The following is a 23,851-nucleotide window of genomic DNA, read 5'->3' as shown; positions in this document are numbered from 1 at the left end:
TCTCTGCCCTCCTCTCTACCACCCTGTCCCTGACCTGATAGCCAGATCCTGATGTTCCTGGTTTGGGGTAGGGTAGGAAGGTTTCTCAATATAATTTTGTTTTTCTTCTGTGGCACATTAATGGACTCTCCATGGTGGATTGCTGGTAAAAAAAAAAACCTGCCTGCCAATGCAGGAGATGTAGATTTAATCCCTGGGTCAGGAAGATCCCCTGCAGAAGGAAATGGTAAACCCATTCTTGCCTAGGAAATCCTGGACAGAAGGACCTGGTGGGCTACAGTTCATGCAGGCTCAGTCACTTCAGTCATGTCCAACTCTTTGTAATCCTGTAGACTGTAGCCTACCAGGCTCTTCTGTCCATGGGATTCTCCAGGCAAGAATACTGGAGTGGGTTGCCATGCCCTCCTCCAGGGTGTCTTCCCACCCCGGTGTTTAAACCCACATCTGCCTGCATCTTCTGCATTGCAGGTGGATTCTTTTACCCAGTGAGCCATATGGGAAGTCCTGCAGTTCATGGGGTTGCAAAAGAGTTGGACATGACTTTAATGACTAAATGACACTCATTTAGTGACTAAATGACAACAACAATCTAGAAGGGATACACAACTGTGTGTGCCAAGGAGAGATCTCTAGTCATGCATTGTCCCAAGACCATCACTGTGCCATATTCCTTGAACATTTTGTACCTTATCCCTCCTGCGTGTCTGCTGAAGGCTTCTCTTTCCTCGAGGCAGCCAGCTCAACAAGAGCCCAAGACAAGAAGTCCATATTACCTCTCCTTCCTGTGTGACTCACTGCTATAGGCAGAAGTGCTTACCAATAAATGCTGTGAGAGCACAGAGACTCCAGCTTCTAGCCTATGGTCACACAGGTTTTGATTTCCTCAGATATGTCCAGGTGTCATTTCAGCGAAAATATTTCAGTGCTTTGGCTGGTCCCATGCAATGCCCCTAAATAGGCCTGAGATGAAATAGGCTCCCAGGTGCTTTGGCCTGAGAAGCGTCATCTCACAGTTTTATTCAAAGATATATTTCCAGTCAACTATCATCTTTGATACTTTTCTCTGTGCTTCAGTTTAGTTCAATTCAGTTCAGTTGCTCAGTCTTGTCCGACTCCTTGCAACCCCATGAATTGCAGCACTCCAGGCCTCCTTATCACCAACTCCTGAAGTTCGCTCAAACTCACGTCCATTGAGTCAATGATGCCATCCAGCCATCTCATCCTCTGTCATCCCCTTCTCCTCCTGCCCCCAATCCCTCCCAGCATCAGAGTCTTTCCCAATGAGTCAACTCTTCACGTGAGGTGGCCAAAGTACTGGAGTTTCAGCTTCAGCATCATTCCTTCCAAAGAAATCCCAGGGCTGATCTTCTTCAGAATGGACTGGTTGGATCTCCTTGCAGTCCAAGGGACTCTCAAGAGTCTTCTCCAACTCCACAGTTCAAAAGCATCAATTCTTTGGCACTCAAGCTTTGTTCACAGTCCAACTCTCACATCCATACGTGACCACTGGAAAAACCATAGCCTTGACTAGATGGACCTTTGTTGGCAAAGTAATGTCTCTGCTTTTGAATATGCTGTCTAGGTTGGTCATAACTTTCCTTCCAAGGAATAAGCGTCTTTTAATTTCATGGCTTCAATCACCATCTGCAGTGATTTTGGAGCCCCCCAAAATAAAGCCTGACACTGTTTCCACAGCATCTCTGTGCTTAATTATCTGTAAATCCCTAGAATCATGGAATGGAGTTTCTTTCACTTTTGAAAATTCTACATAAGAAGGAGATTTGCCTTACACTCATTGTGAAATTCTGTGGATTTTGTTCTCTGTCAAGAGTGAATCAGGAAAAGTGTATTATATTATCTGGTTTCACAAGAGTATAGAAGGATTATAAGAATTTTCAGAATTTCTAGCTGATGTTCTTATGTGATCATCAGTAAGTCCTTTTGGTTCTATCTTAGGACTATACTCTGAATGGGAGCATGTCTTGCCAAGTTCACTGTTGCCACCCTTGTGTAAGCTATCAGCATGTTTCCCCTCATTATTAAAATAGTCTTTTGATTAATCTTCTTTCCACTTCAGCCTCTGTTTTAGAAGAGGCTGTTTATCCACTATAGTATATAAGGTGGACTAGGCTGAGTTATATAAGGTAGACAAGGCTTCGCTGGTGGTTTAGTGGTAAAGAATTTGCCTGCATTGTAGGAGATGCACGTTCAGTCCCTGGGACAGGAAGATCCCTTGGAGAAGGAAATGGCAACCCTCTCCAGTCTTCATGCCTGGGAAATCCCATGGACAGAGGAGCCTGTCGGGATACAGTCCATGGCATCACAAAAGAGTTGGACATGACTTAGGGACTGAACAATAACAAAGAGTTATTTTATACATTGAAACAACAAGAGGCCGAGATAAAAAATAGACCCATACATATAATTATCCAAAACAAAAATCTTCTAGCTTTTATCACGGAAGTCTTTAAGGTGTTGCCTAGTTGATATGTTGGCAGTGGCATTGTATGTGTGATTGGTGTGTGAAGTGGGTGCATGTAGTAGCAGAGAGTCTTTCATGCAGTCATTAGGCACCTAGGGTGATGATGTTTCTGTCATCTTCAACCTATGGCTGGTAAGACTGCTCTGAGTATTACCCCCATCTCTGTCAGCTGGAAGTGGGAAGGAGCTTGAATGAGCACACGTGGAACACTTCTATCTGTTGCACATGTATTAGTTCCAGTCACATTCTGTTGTTCTGTTGGCTACATAGTCTGTTCTGTTGGTACATGGTCACACCATTGGGTGCCAGGTGTAAGAGGGCATGGGTTTTGGTCAACTGCAAACCATCTCTGTTACACTCATTCGAGAGGCGTCTCATTCTCCTGAAAGGGCCTCCCATGGCTTCCCACTTACCTAAAGTGGAATTCACATTCCTCACTTGGTCATTTCACGTCACTCTCTTCTTTACTCACTCTGCTTTAGATACATTATTCTTGTTCTTTTTCACAACTCAGGACTTAAACATTTGCTGTTCTTTCAGCCTGGGATGTTAATTTTCAAATACCATCTTCTGAGAAATATCTCCCCAGACTCCCCTATCTTAGATAATCAACCCTTAATCCACTGAATGATCTATTCTTTCTTCTTATCACATAAATGCCTGGAGTTATTTTATACATTGAAACAACTTACTGTCTTTCTATTTCATGGCACTATATATAGGAACAAAGAAATTATCTATTTCTCAGGTTTATCAATGACATATACCTGGAGTTTAAAAAATTGCTCAGTGTATAGTAGATTCTCATAAATAAATGTTGAATGAATTCATCACTTTTAATGATTTCTTCTGGACTTCTATTGCCTGTTGATACTCAAGTATATAATAAATAATATCAAACAAAATTAGGAAATTCTACAACATGTTAAATCATATTAAACATTTATGTGATGACTACTCATTTGAAAGGCCACATTGTTCTAATTATCCATTGCTGTGTAATAAGCCACTACAAAACAATAGCTTGAAATTATATAATTTATTTATTTACTCACAAATCTGGGGGTTGGCAAACAGCTAAAATATCTAGTACTGTGTGTGTGCATGCTCAGTTGTGTCTGATTCTGAAACCCCATGGCTTGTAGCCCTCCAGGCTCCTCTGTTCATGGGATTATCCAGGCAAGAATACTGGGTTGCCATGCCCGTCTCCAAGGGATCTTCCAACCCAGGGATCAAACACGTATCTCCTGTGGTTTTTGCATTGGTAGGTGAGTTCTTTACCACTGAGCTATCAGGGTCTCACTCAGAATATAATGGGACTGGCATCATCTTCAAAGCTTTTCCAATCAAATGTTTGGTTTCTGGACCAGAAAGTTTAAAACAGCTGGGCTCCTTAGGTCAGTCTCTTTATCTCTCATCTATTGGTCTCTCATTTCTCTCATTCATTTTCAATAGCCTCTTTACATGGTTTCTCCACTTGGCAGCCTCAAGGTCCCAGACTTGTACAGGCTCCCAGATTAGAGTGTTTCTATCCTTTTAAGTCATGTAGTATCATTACTGCTATTGTCTATTCATCAAGTCAGTTCCAGAGATTGGCCTGGTTCCAAGAGGAGATCAAATATTTTCACCTTTTGGAGGGATATGAGTCAGAGAGCCTGCAGATGTGTTTTAGAGCCACCACAACAAGCCATAGTCTTCGTTCATACTCCTATGCTGCCTCAATGCACTTTTATGCCTCTGTCTTTTCCCTTTCCTCCTCAATTTCATCAACTCCTATGTTGAACCATGGCTTCTGCAAAATTGATGTCCTGAACAGATGTCCTCTTTGAATTGTATAATTTCTCCAGTTTATCTTTGTTGGCTGTGATCTCAGATTCCTAATATGGAGGAAATATTTTGTCAATATTGAAATAGATTTAACTTTTATGGAAGAAGTCAATATGTATTCAGCAAAGCATGAATTTACACTTTCCTAACTGAACAAAAATATACTGTAACCTCCAGGAATATCATAACCCTCTGCTCTGAAAAGCATTGATTTGCCTAATTCTATTATAGCCACATAAAAGGACTAAGATCTTTAAAAACTTGAGTTTTATATTAAACATATTTGTTCAGAACTCATTTAATGGTAATATATCAAATATTAGCACTGCTAATATTTCCAAATTATCTTTAGGATTATTACTGAAAAAAGTCTTATAATTATAAAATTTTATGCAAAAAAATGTTAGTTTTTTGAGTATGCTGGTTCTGTTTAAGAACTAGTGTTATTATCATTTTGAGCATTCATCATGTACTAGGCTACCAGGTATACCATATACAAGACGTTTTTGATAATTCTTATATGTTCATGAAGTAAAAAATATTATCTCTATTTTAAATAATAACAAAACTGAAGAGTAAGCAGTGAAATAACTTTGCCCAAGTACAAGCCTTATTTAATCAGTGAAGCTGAGTTTCAAAGCCCACATAGTATGGTTCAAGGGCCACTATCTTAACCAAGGTACCATAGTGCCTTTCAAAATTCAGCCAAGTTTTTAAAAATGTATAACTCCTTCCCCTGTCCCCAGACTGAACTAACTAATGTCCTTCTATTTTCCTGTATCGTTGCCTTACCAAAAACTTACAAAGAATTCTTTCTGGGTTGTAAATTGAATACATTTTTATGCACATTAGAAAAAGATCCCCAACACTGTATAGTCCTTCTCATTACACTATTCCCCTCCCCTATATAACATCATTTTTGATTGGAGGAAATCCCATGTTTTTGTTAATCAGTATTTTTTTTCTCCAATAATGATGGGCATAATTCAAAGTCTAACCAACATACTGTTTGTAGTTTAGGATTTTCTAGATAATGTTACATTTGAAGGACTGATCATGACTCTGCTACTTTTATTGGCAGTCTTACAGATTATTATACAAAATTATTTAAAAATTTCTATTAATGATAAAAGATCAATTGAATTATGAAAGACAAAGATACAAAATAGCTGCATAAATAAGACATCTAGTATAAACAAGGAACAAAACAAGGACTCTAAAGTGTGTTCATTGTTTTCGCTGAAAGGTATATATCTATAAGCTATTGATCAGAAATTCAGAGTTAATTGTCAATTTTCCAGAAAGATTTGATCTTATTTAGCTCCCAGTGTGTTTCTAAATGTAAATTACTTGTGAATTACCAATTACAGGGTGGGCCCAGTTCCTCCCAAGCATTTAGATTAATCAAATTAAATTTCTAGTCATCAATAGTTTTCTTCCATAACCTTTCAGTAATAAAAACTGTAATGATATTAGCTGAAATTGTAAAAAAAAAAAAAAAAAACTAATCCTTTAACATTCTCCAACAGCTAAACTGTTTGCTGTGTGCAGGTGTCCCAATTACTCATGTAGATTAAATGCTCTATTTCTATTTTCCCAACTTAATATTCTGTAGTAATTACATCTCCCCAAAACACCACAGAGAATTTTAGTGTATTATGTTGTGTAGCTCTGAAATTGTTTCATTATTATCTTTTGAAAAATTAAGCAGGGCTATACAAAATGTAAAAATTACCAATTTGGTAGTTCTCATCTGAATATAGATTTCTCTTCTCTTACAAACAAAATAAATCTAACTTCCTTTGTTTGTTGAAATAACACAGGAGGAATTATAAAATACAATTCCAAGTAACAAGTTTATCTGGATATTGTATAATCTTATAATTAATTTTATATAATTATATACAGATAGCTTAGTCATACATCTTATTTTATTAAAACTTAGATTGTCCCACTCAGTAGTTGGAATCTGTCACAGATACTTTAGTCTAAAGGAGATGCATCACTTGGTAGTAGTGCTTTAAAAGTCAATTACTTGTTAACAGCCAGAAAAAAAGAAGCTTATTCAAGTGCGTTACTTTTAAATTTCTTCTGTTTCTTTGAAGGCATTTATATATCTTTTTGTTTGTTTCATTTTTGGATATCCTACAGTTGTAAAATAGAACAAAAACAATGATATATTCAGATTTTTTATCCTGTTGTTATAGAAGCTGCTTATTTCCCAGGCCTACAGTCTCACCACTCTTAGTCTATATGGATTAAACAGTCTGCAGACAGTAAAGTATAGCAGGAAAAAAGATCTATGATATGGACATGGCTTCCTTTAAATTAGCTCCCAGACTACGAATAAAGAGGCCTCTGCATACTTTCCTCTACACCAAGAAATTACAGTTCCTAATTTTCAAGTACTTTTTGCACTAAAAGTCTATGATTCTATACTATCAAAACATACCATGACCTGTGCCAATTTCTGAATTCAGTTCAGTTCAGTTCAGTTGCTCAGTCTTGTCTGACCCTTTGTGACCCCATGGATTGCAGCACACAAGGCTTCCTTGTCTATCACCAACTCGAGATGGTTAATGCCATCCAACCATCTCATCCTCTGTCGTCCCCTTCACCTCCTGCTTTCAATCTTTCCCAGCATCAGGGTCTCTTCCAATGAGTCAATTTTTTGCATCAGGTGGCCAAAGTATTGGAGTTTTAGAATTAGCAACAGTCCTTCCAATGACTATTCAGGACTGATTTACTTTAGGATGGACTGGTTGGATCTCCTTGCAGTCCAAGGGACCCTCAAGAGTCTTGTCCAATGCCAGATTTCAAAGCATCAATTATTTGGCACTCAGCTTTCTTCATAGTCAACTCTCACATCCATACATGACCACTGGAAAAAAAAACATAGCTTTGACTAGACGGACCTTTGTTGGCAAAAAAATATCTCTGCTTTTTAATATGCTGTCTAGGTTGGTCATAGCTTTTTTTCCAAAGAGCAAGCATCTTTTAATTTCATAGCTTCAGTCACCATCTGCAGTGATTTTGGAGCACAAAAAATGAAGTCCAAAGTCTGTCACTGTTTCCCCATATTTTGCCATGAAGTGATGGGACCAGATGCCATGATCTTAGTTTTATGAATGTTGAATTTTAAGCCAACTTTTTCATTCTCCTCTTTCACTTTCATCAAGAGGCTCTTTAGTTCTTTTTCACTTTCTGCCATGAGGGTGATGTCATCTGCATATCTGAGGTTATTGATGTTTCTCCCAGCAATCTTGATTTCCAGCCTGGCATTTCACATGATATACTCTGCATATAACTTAGATAAGCAGAGTGACAATATATAGCCTTGATGTACTTCTTTCCCAGTTTGGAACCAGTCTATTGTTCCATGTTCAGTTCTAACTGTTGCTTCTTACCTTCATACAGATTTCTCAGGAGGTAGGTAAAGTGGTGTAGTATTCCCATCTCTTGAAGAATTTTCCACAGTCTGTTGTGATCCACACAGTCAAAGGCTTTGGTGCAATCAATAAAGCAGAAGTAGATGTTTTTCTGAACTCTCTTGCCTTTTTGAAGATACAACTGGTGTTGGCAATTTGAACCCTTATTCCTCTGGCTTTTCTAAATACATCTTGAACATCTGGAATTTCACTGTTCATATACTCTTGAAGCCTGGCTTGGAGAATTATGAGCATTACTGTGCTAGCAAGTGAGATGAGTGCAATTTGTGGTAGTTTGAACATTTTTTGTCATTGCCTTTCTTTGGGATTGGAATGAAATCTGACTTAATCACACTTTATTTTTGTTTACAGATTTGCTCATACAAATATGTGATTACAAATACATAGGTGTACAGATATGATTGTTAGAAAACATTGAACTTTCAAACTAAATTATTTTTAAAAAATTTTGTTTTAGTTTCTTTCCTTAGGATGTTAAACCAGGAAGATAAATGCAAATGGTACTTTCAGTAGATGTTTACAAGATTTCTATTCCACTCTAGATCTGTATCAGTTGCTATAAGAGACAGAAAAAGAATGGGTACAGTCCCTGAACCTCTTGAGTTCTTAAACTTACAGGGAGACAATCAGCAGGGCAACTCACTCCATAGACTGTGAGGAAGATCATAACTTCAGAGTAGAATAGGCAGTGTGCTGTTGTAAGCTCAGGTGAAGAAACAGTTAATTCTGATTAGGAAGACAGAGGAAAATTCCCAAGATGGTGGCATTAGACAAGGTCTTTGAAAAATGAGAATCCTTTCATATGTAGAAATGAAGTCCCTCTTTCCTTTTGTGCTCAGAATATTGATGTTAAGTAGCTTTTTGAACCTTCTCCATTTTTTTATTTATGAAATATCAGAAACTATTAATAGCTTTTTAAAAGAAAAATGACTGTTTAACTTTCATATTTGATAGTAAATATTTTCAGAATTAGGTAATTTATGCATTTTATCTTGAAATTTTGAAATAAAGCCTAAACATTAATATTTTGCAGTCTTGAGTTGCATAAGATTTTATATAAAAGTCTTATTGAATTAGTCAATGTTATGTTTACTATGTTTTCTGTTTCTCCTTGGTTTCCATCCAATATTCTTCTAACACTAGTGCCTTTTCTAAATGCTTCAGGAAATCTCTAAAGAGAGATAATCAACCTAATTCGTGTATTATAACTCATCTGGACTTGATATGATGATTTCTTAATTTTAGCTTTCAAATAATCTTTTATATTTTTTTCTTTTTTAAAATTTATTGTCTCAGCAAATATAGTTATCTGAAAATTGTGTGTGCATGGAAATCAACGCACTTGTTCCAATCCCTCTTAGCGAAAATGTATCTGTTCAAATCAATCTAATGTGAGTGATAAGTAAGAGAAAATTTATCTGTGTAAAGTTCATAAATTCATTCCAAAACTAATTAATTAATTTCCAAAATCCAAAAAGTAGGAATATACTTTTAAAAGCTACTTTTTTTTCTAATTAGAGAACTTTTTCAGTCATGGAAACATTAGGATTGGTCTTCCCATGATTCTTTCTATCATTTCTGCCCCACATGCAGTTATTCAGCTAATATGCACAGGGATAGCACAATTCATATTCAAGTTCAAGCCACCATTGAGTGGATGATGTGAGCCCATTGCAAAAAATGAGATAGAAAAGAGTAGCATTTTATTTATCTGCATAGATCAGTGGTTCTCAGTTGGGGGCAGTATTTCCTTTAGAGGGCATTTGTCAATGTACTGAGTCATTTGGGGCTTCTCAGGTAGCCCTGGCCTACCAGCCAATGTAGGAGATAACAGACATAGGTTAGATGGTTAGGAAGATCTCCTAGCATGGAAATGGCAACCCACTCCAGTATTCTTGCCCGGAGAATCCCATGAACGAAGGAGCCTGATGAGCTACAGTCCATCGGGTCACAACGAGTCAGACATGACTGAAGTGACTTGGCATGAGACAGTTTTTATTGTTATGATGGGGAGTGTGGTGTGCCACTGACATCTGAGGGTAGAGGCCAGGGATGCTGTTAAATACCATTCGATACACTGGGCAACCTTCATATTAGAAAATACCTGGTCCAAAGTGTAAATAGTGATGCTATTGAGAAATCTGGCCTGGGTAAAGCTTTCCCTTATAGCCAGCTAGAAAGATTCACAAAGCTATACACTGATGTGTGCACACACACATAGTTGATTTCCAAAAACACTGTACATTTTGACCCAAGATTGATGTCAGATTTTAATCATTCTTGACACATTTCTTAGAATTTCAGATGTCAGTTGTTCTTAACCTGACTTGCTTGTCTCTCTGTATCTTGGAAAAATGTATCAACTAGCCCGGCTTTTGTTGTTGTTGTTCAGTTACCCAGTTGCGTCCGACTCTTTGCAACCCCATGGACTGCATCATGCCAGGTCTCCCTGTCCCTCACCTTTGAGCAGTTTCTCTTCTCTATGGTCCATATTTATGAGCTCCTGTCTCCTGGGTTATAACGATCTCTCTCTGTGAGTCTCAATTGTTTACCTACTCAGTACCTTAGACTCATTCCTCTGAAGCTCTATACTCCATTTGCCAACAGGTCTCACTTCATTTGTTAAAGTTTTTCAATGTGCTTCCTAATTTTGAAATGTAATATTTACTCTAGTAGTAAATATTAATGTACTAAGATGTGCTGCCTCTCCCAGGTCATCCACTGAGCCCACAGAGTCAATGAACATAGCCAAATAAACACAATTTTTTCATGTATGGTGCTCTTAAGTCCTATACAATCTCCATGTTTCCAGTAGCACTAGAAGATAACCTGTCAGATGATCCAAGACATGAAAGTAAGGTGATGGAAAATAAAAAATAGATATTTCTATAGCTTTTATCAATCATTCTAACCTTTCTCCTAATTTATCCTATTTGTGTGTGTATATGTGTGTGGGAAATACAGAGTGTATATGTGGTCGAAAGAGCTTATCTTCATACACTGTGGGTTAAATACTGACTTTTTCTTTACTGAAACTTATTTTGAAGGACTGTTTCTACCAGGGCACATTTCATTTCATTTCACATTGACTATTAATTTATTCTGATGGAAGTAGGAAAACCTGAAAAGCGAGGCATGTGATTGATTGCAGTTGGTCTGTTAATTTAGAAGTTATTTGGTGTGAGTGCTCAGAGAAATGATGTTCACTTCATAGCAAAATGTCAGTCTTTTTTTCCTCTCACAGTAATGGTAGTCTAGACTTGTGCTTTTGTTATTAGTTTTAATATATTATTGTCACACAGTATCCTCTTGCCTGGCGATAATATAATCTGGGTATATTAAAACACTGTCTTAAAAATGTAATGTAAAATATGACTTTATTTTAAGAAGTGTAACAGAAATCGTCAGCATATAAGTATATACCTTATTGGACTTTCACGAAGTGGGCACATCTGTGTCTGTATCACTCTGATTGAGAAGCAGAGAATTAATTTTAATAGCTCTCAGGAAGCTTCTCTCTTGCCACTCTTTCACAGCTTCACTAAAATGTGACTTCTGACTTTGAACGTCCTATACTAGTTTTGCTGTTTTAATGGAATTATATACAATACAACTTATTTCTAGATTTCTGTCCCAATATTATGTTTGTGATATTCATACGCTATTATGTATAGCAAGATTTCTTTAATTTTTAGTATAATATTCCATTGTATGCATAGAACAGAATTATCACATTTGGCTATTTATGAATTTTTGAGTTGTTTCCAGTTTGAGACCATTGTGTGAATAATTCTGCTCTCAGTATTTTTGGACCAGTCTTTCGGTGAACATATTTCTATTAGATGCATGCATGCTAAGTCTCTTCCGTCATGTCTGACTCTTTGTGACCCTGTGGACTGTAGCCCACCAGGGTCTTCTGTCCATGAATTCTCCAGGCAAGAATAGGCTGGAGTGGGTTGCCATGCCCTCTTCCAGGGGATCTTCCCGACCCAGAGATCAAACCCGCCTCTCCTGCAGCTCCTGCATTGCACGCAGATTTCTTTACTGATGAGCCACTAGGGAAGCCCCTTCTATCACATATGTACCTAATAAGCATAGGATAAGAAGATATTGATATCTAATACCAAACAATTTTCCAATTTACATTTCTGCAAGCATTCCATTTGTTCCATGTTATTGTCAGCACTTAATGTCATCTGTATTTTTCATTTTAACACTCTAATTGGTGTCATGGAATCATAGTGTGATTTTAAATTGCATTTATCTTTATGATTTGTGAACTGAGTAAATTTTCAAAAGATTTGACCACCAGATTATCTGTTCTTGGCAATCAACTATTCAAGTCTCGGCCCCCTTCCCCCCTTTTGTGTTTTACTTTTCTTCATTTGTAAAATCCTTTATGTATTTGATATGTCATATATTTAATATATTTATTAAATTTTTTTCTTCTACTTTGTGGCTTACCTTCTCACAATCTTAATGCCATTCTATAATGAATAGGAAAATCTTCCATTTTGATGCAGTCTGAACTATCAAAAAAAAAAGGAATTTAAGAAATCTTTTTTATTCTTTTTAAGAAAAATTGTCTTAAACCTAGATAATAAAAATATACTCTTATGTGTCCTGCTAAACATTTCATTGTGTTACCTAAATATTTGATGTGTAATTCACTTGAAATTGACTTTTCTATGTGGTTTGGGGTAGGACTAAAGATAATGTTTTGGTTTTTAATTTGCATATCTAGTTAAATCATTACCACCAATAAAATTGACCATTACTTCCCATTATACTGCCTCATCACATTTGTCATAAATTAAAGGATTAAGTACATGTGAGTCCATTTCTTGATTCATTTCTCTATTTGTCTTTGTTTATCCCTATGTTAATATGTCTCAATTACTATAAAATTGTATGAAATCTGGTAGAGCAAGGATTTTTGCTTTTTCCTTTTTCAATCTTCCCTTGGTTGGTCTTGGCCTCATGTGTTTCTATATGTATTTTATGAGCAGTTTATCAATTTCTACTTGGACTCCTAAAAAAATCTGAAATTTTTATTTGGACTGAATTGAATCTGCAGATCATCCAATTATTGGCATTTTCTATCCCTCCATTTATTTGTCTTCTTTAATTTCTTTCACAACAGTTTGTGATGGTCAACGGAGTGATCTTAACAACTTTTATTAGATTTATTCTGAGTATTTGAGAATTTTGTTGCTTTTCTTCTCGGCATTGTAAATAGTATCATTTTTAAAGTTTTATTTCCCATCTATTTTAATGTATTTATTTCCTATTTGTTTTGATGCAAAAGACTTTGTATATCAACCTTGCTAAATTCAGTTATTGATTTTAATAATTATCTTAAGAGTCTCTTGAATTTTCTATGTACATAATCTGTTGGCTTCAAATAATGAAAGTTATACTTCTTTTTTTTTTACATATATATATATATTTCTTGATTTATTTTGTTGCCAAAAGTGTTGAAATTACATGTTTAATAGCAGTAGAATATTATGTACTCTTCTCCCTTTTGCAATGCCAAAGGGAAAGTTTTAAGAGTCAAATCATTAAATACTAGGTTTGTTGTTATTATTGTTCAGTCGTTAAGTCATGTCCAGCTCTTTGCAACAACATGAACTGCAGCACACCAGGCTTCTGTGTCCTTTACTATCTTCTGGGGTTTGCTCAAATTCATGTCCATTGAGTCGGTGATGCCATCCAACCGTATTATCCTCTGTTACCCCCTTCGGCCCCTGCCCTCAATCTTTACTAGCATCAGGGTCTTTTTCCATGATTCAGACAATTTAGTAATACTATTCTGTTCATAGTAGGCCAAGAAATTTTAATGAGTTCTAAATGCCATAAAATAATTGAATTAATGCAAACAATGCAAGAAAAGAAGAATGGGGAATGAGGATATGTGGAACATGTAGAAATCAAGCATTAAGCAGGAGGAAGAAAATAATAAAAGAGAACATATGTCAATGAAATATACAAAAGCAACAGAGAGACTTAAACAGTCCAAAACTGTGTTTTTGATAGCATTAACAAAGTTGGTTAATTTCTAAAAGGACTGATTTAAAAAATTGATAACTAAAAAATTCTAACATCAGGTATGAATGAAGTATAATTACTGAAGAATTTATAAACTTAAAAGGACAGTGAAAGTGTTTTATGAGCAACTTTGTGCAAATATATTTGACAAGTAAAATGAACATATTTACTGAAAAAAGCAATTCATCAAAACATAAGAAAAAATTAAAAGATGAATACCTTAATATTAATTAAAGATATTGAACTCATAATTTCAAAATTTCCTAAAGAAACATGTCCAGATGACTTCACTAGTGACCTCTATCAAATCTATTGGAATAAACAATGTCAGTCCTACACACACAAACAAAACAATATTAAAGAGAAGAAGAAATTCTGATTTATACTACAAGACCACCATAACCTTAGTAGCAAAATAATATGATAATAGATTACATGGAATGAAAATTCATACCAATATCCTTTATAATCATAGACACAGAAATCCTACCAAATGTAATCAAATCAATTCCACTAATATATAAAGAGAATAATACAAATAATCATGTAGATTGTATCTAAAAATGTGTTGGTTTAGCATTCAAATAGCAATTAATGTAATCACTAGATTACAAAAGAAAAAGAATATTAATATTTCAATTACTACAGTAAAAATCCTGTGCTAAATCACTTCAATCATGTCTGACTCATTTGACCCTATAGACTGTAGACCACCAGCCTCCTCTGTCCATTTGATTATCCAGGCATGAATACTGAAGTGGTCCATGCTCTCCTCCCAGAGATCTTTCCAACCCAGGAAATGAACCAGCATCTCTTATATCTTCTGCACTGGCAGGTGGGTTCTTTACCACTAGAGCCACCTGGGAAGCCCCACTACAGTTAAAAAAAAATTCGTTACAATTTAACATCAATTTTAGAAATAGAAGAGGTCAATTGGATAAAGCACAAAAACAAAAACCGACTTAATAATAAAATACTAAACACTTTCCTTCCCAAGACTGACAAGAGAAAGATGTCCTTTCTCATCACAGCTATTCAGCATTATACCTCCTGCAGTTTCCACTAGTGAAATGAGGAAAAAGAAAATCCTGTGGATTATAAAGGAAGAAGTACAATTATTATTCTCTGATGACATATTTTTAATGAGTCTGTGAAAAACAAAAGTTGCCATTACATATGGATAAATTCAATTTTAAGAAAGTTAAAAGCTTTTGTTCTTCAAAAGAAACTATTGAGAAAATAGGACAGAGATGGGAAGAAAATACCCTCTCACATATTATGACAAATGACTTATATCCTGATAGTATAAATAACCCTTGCATCTCAGTAATAAAATAACAACCAAGCCAATTTTTAAAAATAGAGAAAAGGTTTGTACAGACACTGGTATGTGAATGGCTAATAAGCACATAAGAAAGTACTCAATGTCACTGTTCATCAGGGAAATGCCAGTTAAAACAACAGTTGAGTCCACAAGATCCCCACTAAAATGTATTCATGAAAATAATTTACATCACCAAAAACTGTAGGAAATGTGGGGCACCTGGTACTTATAAACTTCCAGTAGGAGCATAAAGTCGTAAATCCTTGAATAGCATTAGCAGTTTTAAAAAGTTAAGCATAATTTGCATTATGATATAGCAATTCTTTTCCTAGGCATTTTTCAAAGAGAAGTTTAAATTATATACATACAAATTCTTGTGTGTAATGTATACCATCTTTTTCATATTAGTCAAAACACAGAAACAGTCCAGATGCCCATCATCTTTAAAACAGATAGAAAATAGTCTGTTATTTATATAGTTGTATATATAGTTGAATACTTTTGACAATAAAATGGAATAAAATAATGGTACCTGAAACATTAGGATGGATCATAACAACCATACTATTTAACCATAGTTAAATAAATCAGATGTACAAAAGTAAAAATTGTATGATTTCATTTATATGACATCTAGAATAGACCAAAGTAATCCTTTTTAATGGAAATTATATTAGTGGTCACTTCTTGGGAAGGGCTCATTCACTAAGATGGGACTTGGAGAGCTTTATATGATGATAGGATTTCCTGCATCATAGAAATGTGGGTTTCACAGTGGTCTGAAGGTGAAAGTGTTAGTCGCTTAGTGTTGTCCAACTCTTTGCTGCCCCACAGACTGTAGCCTGCCAGGCTCCTCTATTCATGGAATTCTCCCATGCAAGAACACTGGAGAGGGAGCCATCTCCTTGCCCAGGAGATCTTCCCAACCCAGGGATTGAACCAGGCCTCCAGCATTGCAGGCAGTTTCTTTACCACCAGTCTCAGCCACCAGGGAAGCCCACTAGATCACAGTGATCTAGATCTGTTATAATTGATCAGGTGGTATATTTAAGATGTTAGTGCTTCACTGTATGTAAATTACACTTCACTACAAAAATATATATATAAAAAACCAAATCCATAAACATGTTTTCTTTTTCACTATCTTAAGTTTTTGTAAAACTTAAGTTTAAGTAAATGCAGTATTACTTTTTATTTAATGGTTTAGGAAAGAATTTTAGGGAGAAGCCACCGTCCAGGCCTGCAGATTGATTTGTACAAAGATTTTCAATTGCAAAATTTCTTTAGTAAATATAGAACTATTAAATTTCAATGTTTTAAAATTTTGTTTGTTTTTCTAAGAACCTACATGTGTTATTTAAATTGTTGAGTTTATTGGTATAAAATTGCTATAAGTACTGTAGTTACTTTTTATTTTTTTGGTTTAGTGATGTGCTGATAAACCAGTTTTGGGAGAAAAAATAACTTGATTTATAATATTTGCCAATATACCATCAGAACAACCTATTTCAAGTCATATAGTTGGAAGACATGCACATATTTTGCTGTCTCGAGCAGATATGAAGTAGTTCCAACATACTACTTTTGTAATCTGTGATTAAATAAAAATATTGAAAATTTATGTCTTCTTTATTTGATTTTATTGATTAGTTTTTCTGGAGTTCATTCAATGTTATTAGTTATTGCAAAGGACTAACTCTGCACCTTTATGGTTTTTAAAATTTTTCCTCATTGCACATATGTTTTGTATTATAATAAATTCTACCCTTATTTCCTTTCTCCTAAATCTGTAGATTCATAATGCAAATTGTTTTAAATCTCTGAGAGCATTGATTGGATTATTACTTTTTAACCTTTAAAAAATTTTCTGTGTAGGCTTTTACAGCTATAAATCTCTTCCTAGACATAATAATAACTGTGTCTCATGAACTTTGGTATGTAATATTAATTAGTATTATTCAACTTGAAATAGTCTCTAATTTCCACTATGTCTATCAGTTTTAAAGGAGGGATATCAAAGTCTCTCTATATAATTTTAAATTTGTCCATTTCTTCTTTCAGTTGTATCAGTTTCGGCTTCACCCATCTTGCTGCCTGTTTTTGTCTATTTATTTTTAGTGTATACACGTTTAAAACTGCTATATCATTTTGGTGACTTGACCCACTGTCAATATAATGTCCCTCTCTGACTCTGGCAATTTTCTTTGCTGTGAAGTCTGTCTTATCTGATATTAATTAATACAGCTCCTCTTTCTTGCTGTTGAAGTTTGTTAAGTATCTTTCTTTTTCTTTTCACTTTTAATCTTAATTGTATTTGAGGTGAGTTTCTTGTAGACAGTGTATAATTGAGTCATGGATTCTTTTTCCATTGACTCGGCCAGTCTGTGTTTTAGTTGGTGCATTTATACCATTAACATTGAATATAGTGATTGAAATGCTAGAGATTAAGTATGCCACTTATCTTCTGTTTGCTGTTTGTTTTCCATTTTTCACTTTGTTTCTTTTATTTGTCTTTCTGTGGATATTTGAATATAGGGCACTTGTGTATTCTGGAATGGAGAGTAGATGTACTTTTCCCTATTTTTCCCATGAAATATAACTAAATTTTAAAAGTTTCCATCTGATTTATTTGTAGTGTTTGTGAGTATATCTCTTTTTCCAGTTTCCCACTCCCTCCCCATGGCTGAATTCTAACACTTTTGGGTTTTTTTTTTTTGTTTGTTTGCTTAGATATATATTTTTTTCTCTCATTTTATTACAATGAAGTTTAACAGTACAGAAAAGTCACATGACCTTGGAGGGTCAGATTTCTTAAACCCTGCAACATGAGGAACTCTAAATACATTAAATATTGTTACACATTCAGACTTCCAATGTACAGGTACTTGGAGACAGTTACAGCCCTCACCAAGCTAGGTTGGGGACATGAAGTCCAACAGCATCTGAAATGCCGTGAAGGCATAACTTTACAAATAGCAATGTAAGCTTACAGAACTTGCCTTTATTAAGGTGGTATGTTCATATAATTCCAGCGCCTTCACAATATAACGAACCAACTTTACTATACTTCACTTCTAAAAACCTAGATGAAACATAATGATGCCAATGGGTGGAATGATGCCACCTGGACCGGGAATACCACCTCTGATGCCTGGTATGCCACCAGGTATGCCCCCTCCTGTTCCACGTCCTGGAATTCCTCCAATGACTCAAGCACAGGCTGTTTCAGCTCCAGGTATTCTTAACAGACCACCTGCACCAACAGCAACAGTTCCAGCTCCGCAGCCTCCAGTTACTAAGCCTCTTTTCCCCAGTGCGGGACAGGCTCAGGCAGCTGTCCAGGGACCTGTTGGTACAGATTTCAAGCCCTTAAATAGTACCCCTGCAACAACTACAGAACCACCAAAGCCTACATTCCCTGCATATACACAGTCTACAGCTTCAACCACTAGTACAACAAATAGCACTGCAGCTAAACCAGCAGCTTCCATAACAAGTAAGCCTGCTACACTTACCACAACCAGTGCAACCAGTAAGTTGATCCATCCAGATGAGGATATATCACTGGAAGAGAGAAGAGCACAGTTACCTAAATATCAACGTAATCTTCCTCGACCAGGACAGGCTCCCATTGGTAATCCACCTGTTGGACCAATTGGAGCCTGTGATGCCGCCGCAGCCAGGCATCCCACAGCAACAAGGAATGAGACCCCCAATACCACCTCATGGTCAGTATGGTGGTCATCATCAAGGCATGCCAGGTTACCTTCCTGGTGCTATGCCACCATATGGGCAGGGACCGCCAATGGTGCCCCCTTACCAAGGTGGGCCTCCTCGACCTCCGATGGGAATGAGACCTCCTGTAATGTCACAAGGTGGCCGTTACTGATCTTACTTCATCCAGTCTAATAGGTTTGGAGATTAAACCTTTTCTCAACTTGTGCTGTTTATATAGCCAAGCTTCCGTCAATAAGGCATCATTGTGCTTAGATATTTTAATAGCTTGCTTGATATGTACTTTGATGTGATTTTGTGTTTATCCTGCTTGGACTTTTCTGAGCATTTTATGTCTTTGGACTTTAGTCTGTTTTCTTTATTCCGCGTCTTTTTCCTCTTCATTGGTTCTATTTACACTTTTATTTACACTTCTATTTAGACTTTTCACTGTTTCATAGTTCTCTTATGCTCTTTCCTATCTTCGCCTCCTTTTCTCCTCCACCTATGCTTCAATATTTCTTATTGCCCCACCTTCTAGTTCACCAATGCCGTATTTTATTGTCTCTAATGTACTATAAAGCACACTTACTGAGGTAATTTCTTACATAGTTTTATTTTTTCATTGTAAAATTTACATTTGGTATAGTTTTATAGATTTCAGTTATCTGGTGAAACTTCCTATCTTCTCATTTTGCTTTCCCCAGTGTTTTACTTTATTTTGTTAAACATTCTAATCATAACAATTTTAGTGTTTTTATCTGAGAACTCCAGTGTCTTGATTTACCTGTGGTCTGTTGTTATTCTTCTATTTGATTTTGTCCTGTCTCTTGACAAGCCTTATCCTCTTATTGAATGTGTATTGCTGCTGCTGCTAAGTCGCTTCAGTTGTGTCCGACTCTGTGCGACCCCAGAGACAGCAGCCCACCAGGCTCCCCCGTTCCTGGGATTCTCCAGCCAAGAACACTGGAGTGGGTTGCCATTTCCTTCTCCAATGCATGAAAGTGAAAAGTGAAAGTGAAGTCGCTCAGTCGTGCCTGACTCTAGCAACCCCATTATTCTATGTTTAAAATGGCTCAGGATTATGTTGTGTTTGTTCAGAAAATTTCTTTTCAATTTTTTTTTTTTTTCCAGGCAGAGTATATAGTTCAATTATCTAAATTCAGTCAGGAAATGACCAGATTCAAGGCTAGGTTGGTAATGATCTGTCTGCTATTTGCCCCAACTAAATATCCTGGGTTATTCACTGGAGCTTTTTATTTGGATCTTTAGCCTCCTACTACAGGCAAAAAAAAAAAAAAAAAAAAAAATCTTGAAAGAAAAATGGCTGCAGTATGTTAGCTCACCTTTTTGTTTTTTTCATTCTCTGGGATTTTGACTTCTCAAGTTCAGGTTGTCTGAACTGATATTTACTGCTTTCAAAAAAGACTTAAGGATTTTTATTGACTTTTCTAATTTTTCTCCATGGGAATGATGGTCAACTACAAATGACCCTAGTAAAGTCAGAAATAGAAGTCTGATTCAGGATAGTTTTAACAATGATGTGTTTGTAGCAGTGGAGACTAACTTTATATTTGAAGAGCAATGATGATAGAACATAGGAAACTCAAACATTTTGAGCATGTAAAATGGAAAATAACCAAGTAGTTTAGATTTGTCCATTTTTATACCATAAATGTGATATTTCTTAAGCTCCTACAACTAATTGAAACTTTTGGTACCTCTTCATTTGGAGGAGCAAAAAGGGTGATAGAATATGATAAGATTTGCAGCTGATGTATTTACATGGTAAAGGTGCTAACAGTAGCATAATTTTACCGTAATATCATATAATGATTACCAGCATAATATAATGATTACCAGCACAGAAACAATAATTGGCAAACGGCTCAATCAGCAAATAATGAAAACTTTTAATTGAGCAATAAATTCACAGTTCTTTCTTTGCTAATGGAAATGTCTTAATTGTAGGCACTGTGCAATGAAAATAATATGTTAATGGATATGTATTTTTCCAGTGATAATTTAGGAACTGTTCATAGTTACCAGTTAATGTGATATAGCAATTTGTGTAATTCAACCATTTTATTTAAGAAACACATCATTTCCAAAAATAAGCTCATGATGGTATTCCCTTGCCAAATAAACTCTAGTGCTTTTTTTTTTCTTTCAAAAGCATTTTGCATCCCAATTTCCTGCCTGAGTTTCTTTACCCTACAGAAAGAGCCCAAATGCACAAATGACATGTAAACTTGGAGATTGCATTAATGCATGAGTAATATATTCTTTTCTAAAATTTCTTTTGTTAGATAATATTTAAAATATTATTTAGAAATACTTTCTTTTTATAGTATTGATACTTACATCTTTTCAGTAAGTTGTTCTATGCTTCTGTTTCAGTATCTCCAGATTAAGGGAAATATAGTATACATGACCTTCACATAAACCTTTGGAAATGTATACATTTAGAGGATACAGCATTTTTTTAAAAAATGAGAAATAGTTGTTTGCAAAGTAAAACAAGAATGAGAAACTTATGCTATTCCAGATGCCAAAAAAAAAAAAAAAAGCATATTTCACAAATGCCTAAAGGTGGTATTTCAAATGGCAAAGAATCTGGTTTGCAACGCAGGAAACCTGGTTTCTACCACTGGGTTGGAAAGAGTCCCTGGACTAGGAGATAGCAACCCACTCCAGTATTCCTGCCTGGAGAATGCCATGGACAGAGCAGCCTGGTGGGCTACAGTCCTTGGGGCCGCAGAGGCGGAAACGACTGAGAGACTCAGCACAAGCACAGTGCATGACTGGGGCAAACAGGAGACAGAGCAAACCCAGTTTTGATTCTGTTCATTCCGTGACTGAGTTCCGTGACAAATCTGCTCTCTGTGCCTTGAAAAGATGTCTGAAAGAGTTAAGGTAGACTAGGCTGAAACTTGAAAATATGCCGCTGGTGCACAGTGGCACTAAGGTGGATCACAAGCCAGATTTCAACAGACTATGGGAGTGACTAGGATTTAAGAAATAAAGATATATGTATAGTAATATAAAATTAGGGTGGTTTCCCTGGTGGTTCTGGTGAAGAATCTGCCTGCAATGCAGGAGACCCGGGTTCAGTGCGTGGGTCAGGAAGATCCCCTGGAGAAGGGAATGGCAACCCACTCCAGTATTCTTGCCATGGATAGAGGAGCCTGGTGAGCTACAGTCCATGGGGTTACAGAGTCAGACACAACTGAGCAACTAACATAAAATTAAGCCATATAGCTCTTAATATTTATAGACGTGGCATTTTTAAACTAGATAGTCAAAAATTGTTTTCTCATTGAAGCAAAACTCATTCAAGGCCTTTGTGGAAGAAAATTAGTCTGATCCTGTGTCCTCAAATAAACCAGTACCTATATAAATAGAATAATATCTCTTCAACCAGAAATCATTGAATTAAACATACAATATAAATTAAGCAGTTTTTACTACTCTTAGTTTCTATCACACTCAGCTTTGTTTTAGATTAATATTTTCTTCTGCATATGTGATGACAGAGAACAGATCTAATGCCTGAATTACATAACTGATACACAGTATCTGTTTAATTGAATTGGAGTTTTTAAACTTCCCCTACCCATAGCTCTTTCTTTCAATTTTTTTCAGTTCCAGGTGGATTGCAAATGGAAATTAGGAGTAAAAACAACAACTGACTGAATAATATAGTATATTTGGTAGCATTTGTTTTTTATCAACACACCAAAAAACTACTTATTATCGGCATTAATACTGACATTTGGATTCAGTAAATATTTTCTATAGTAAAATCAAGTGAAAAGGGACAGAGAATCTGGCTGTCCTCATCACTAAGCTTTATTATCAAATTTACCATCAATTACCTATATTTTTCATATTTGATTTGCCTGCATTCAAATATTATTTTGTGCAGGTTTCTACCTCAAGTATGTTCAGAATGAAGGTATACTTGAGCTAGTCTTCTTTCCTAAAGGTTAAAGTAATGAAATTTCATTGTGGCTTAAATTTTTCTTAGTTTTAGCAAGCAGAAACATTATAATCAAAGCAAGAATTAAATGTAGGTTAGATCTTTGGAGCAATTACTAGTTTGTACATCTCTCAATCCATTAATGATACATTATCTACCACAGTTTTTCAATCATTTATTATCCTAATCTGTACCCTCCTTCAATGGCTAAAAAAAATCACCCAAAGAATCTACAAATTAAAGACAGTCCTTCATTAAGAAATAATTACTATGTCAAGTAAAGAGAAAGTAACCTTGCTGAAGTTCGGAAAGGTCTCTTCATGAATGCCAACTGCTGATCAGATGTTAGTGATGCCCATAGTATGTCCTAAATGACTTTGAGGTATTATATAGTCTGGATAGGAAGGACTATTAGGATTAATATGTGATAATGGCTATAGCTATATGAAGACGTAGGATTAAAAATGTCACATATTTGCATATTTGGCATGCTTAGTAGTCAACATAATTTTTTTCAAAACTTTACTTTGAAAGGTTATTTCGCTCATGAAAAATGTGAGAGAAGTTATCTAAGGTATTCCCTTGGTAACTTTGACTCAAATTTGAGAAGGAATAAACAGTTATACAGATTGTGCTGTGCTAACATCTAAAATATAAATTGGATTTATATTTTAAGCATTTGATAGAGATGTTTTATTTTATATGCCGCTATTGTAAGGAGTTGCTGTCATCGATACTCTGAGCTAATTTAGGGTAAGTTTCTGCTTACAACAACACAAATCAGCCATAATTATACATATATCCCCTCCTCTTAAGCCTCCCTCCCCTCCTCCTTCCCATCCCTCTAGGTTATCACAGAGCACCAGGCTGAGCTCCCTGTTTTATATAGCAACTACTCACCAGTTATCTATTTTACACATGGTAGTGAAGGCAATGGCACCCCACTCTAGTACTCTTGCCTGGAAAATTCCATGGATGGAGGAGCCTGGTAGGCTGCAGTCCATGGGGTCGCTAAGAGTCGG

General features: G+C 35.8%; 1 protein-coding gene and 1 pseudogene across 1 annotated transcript in view; both read left to right on the top strand.

Annotated features, from left to right (window-relative positions):
• MDGA2 (MAM domain containing glycosylphosphatidylinositol anchor 2) overlaps positions 1 to 23,851 on the top strand; it is a 925,916-nt gene that overhangs the window by 611,148 nt on the left and 290,917 nt on the right. The window lies entirely within an intron of this gene.
• On the top strand, positions 18,204 to 21,411 carry LOC114115670 (BUB3-interacting and GLEBS motif-containing protein ZNF207-like; annotated as a pseudogene).

This window comes from Ovis aries, chromosome 7 (genome assembly GCF_016772045.2).
Source record: "Ovis aries strain OAR_USU_Benz2616 breed Rambouillet chromosome 7, ARS-UI_Ramb_v3.0, whole genome shotgun sequence".
In the NCBI taxonomy this organism is placed as follows: Eukaryota; Metazoa; Chordata; class Mammalia; order Artiodactyla; family Bovidae; genus Ovis; species Ovis aries.
Note: the sequence above shows the minus strand (reverse complement) of the source record. Positions and strands in the feature narration are given on the sequence as shown.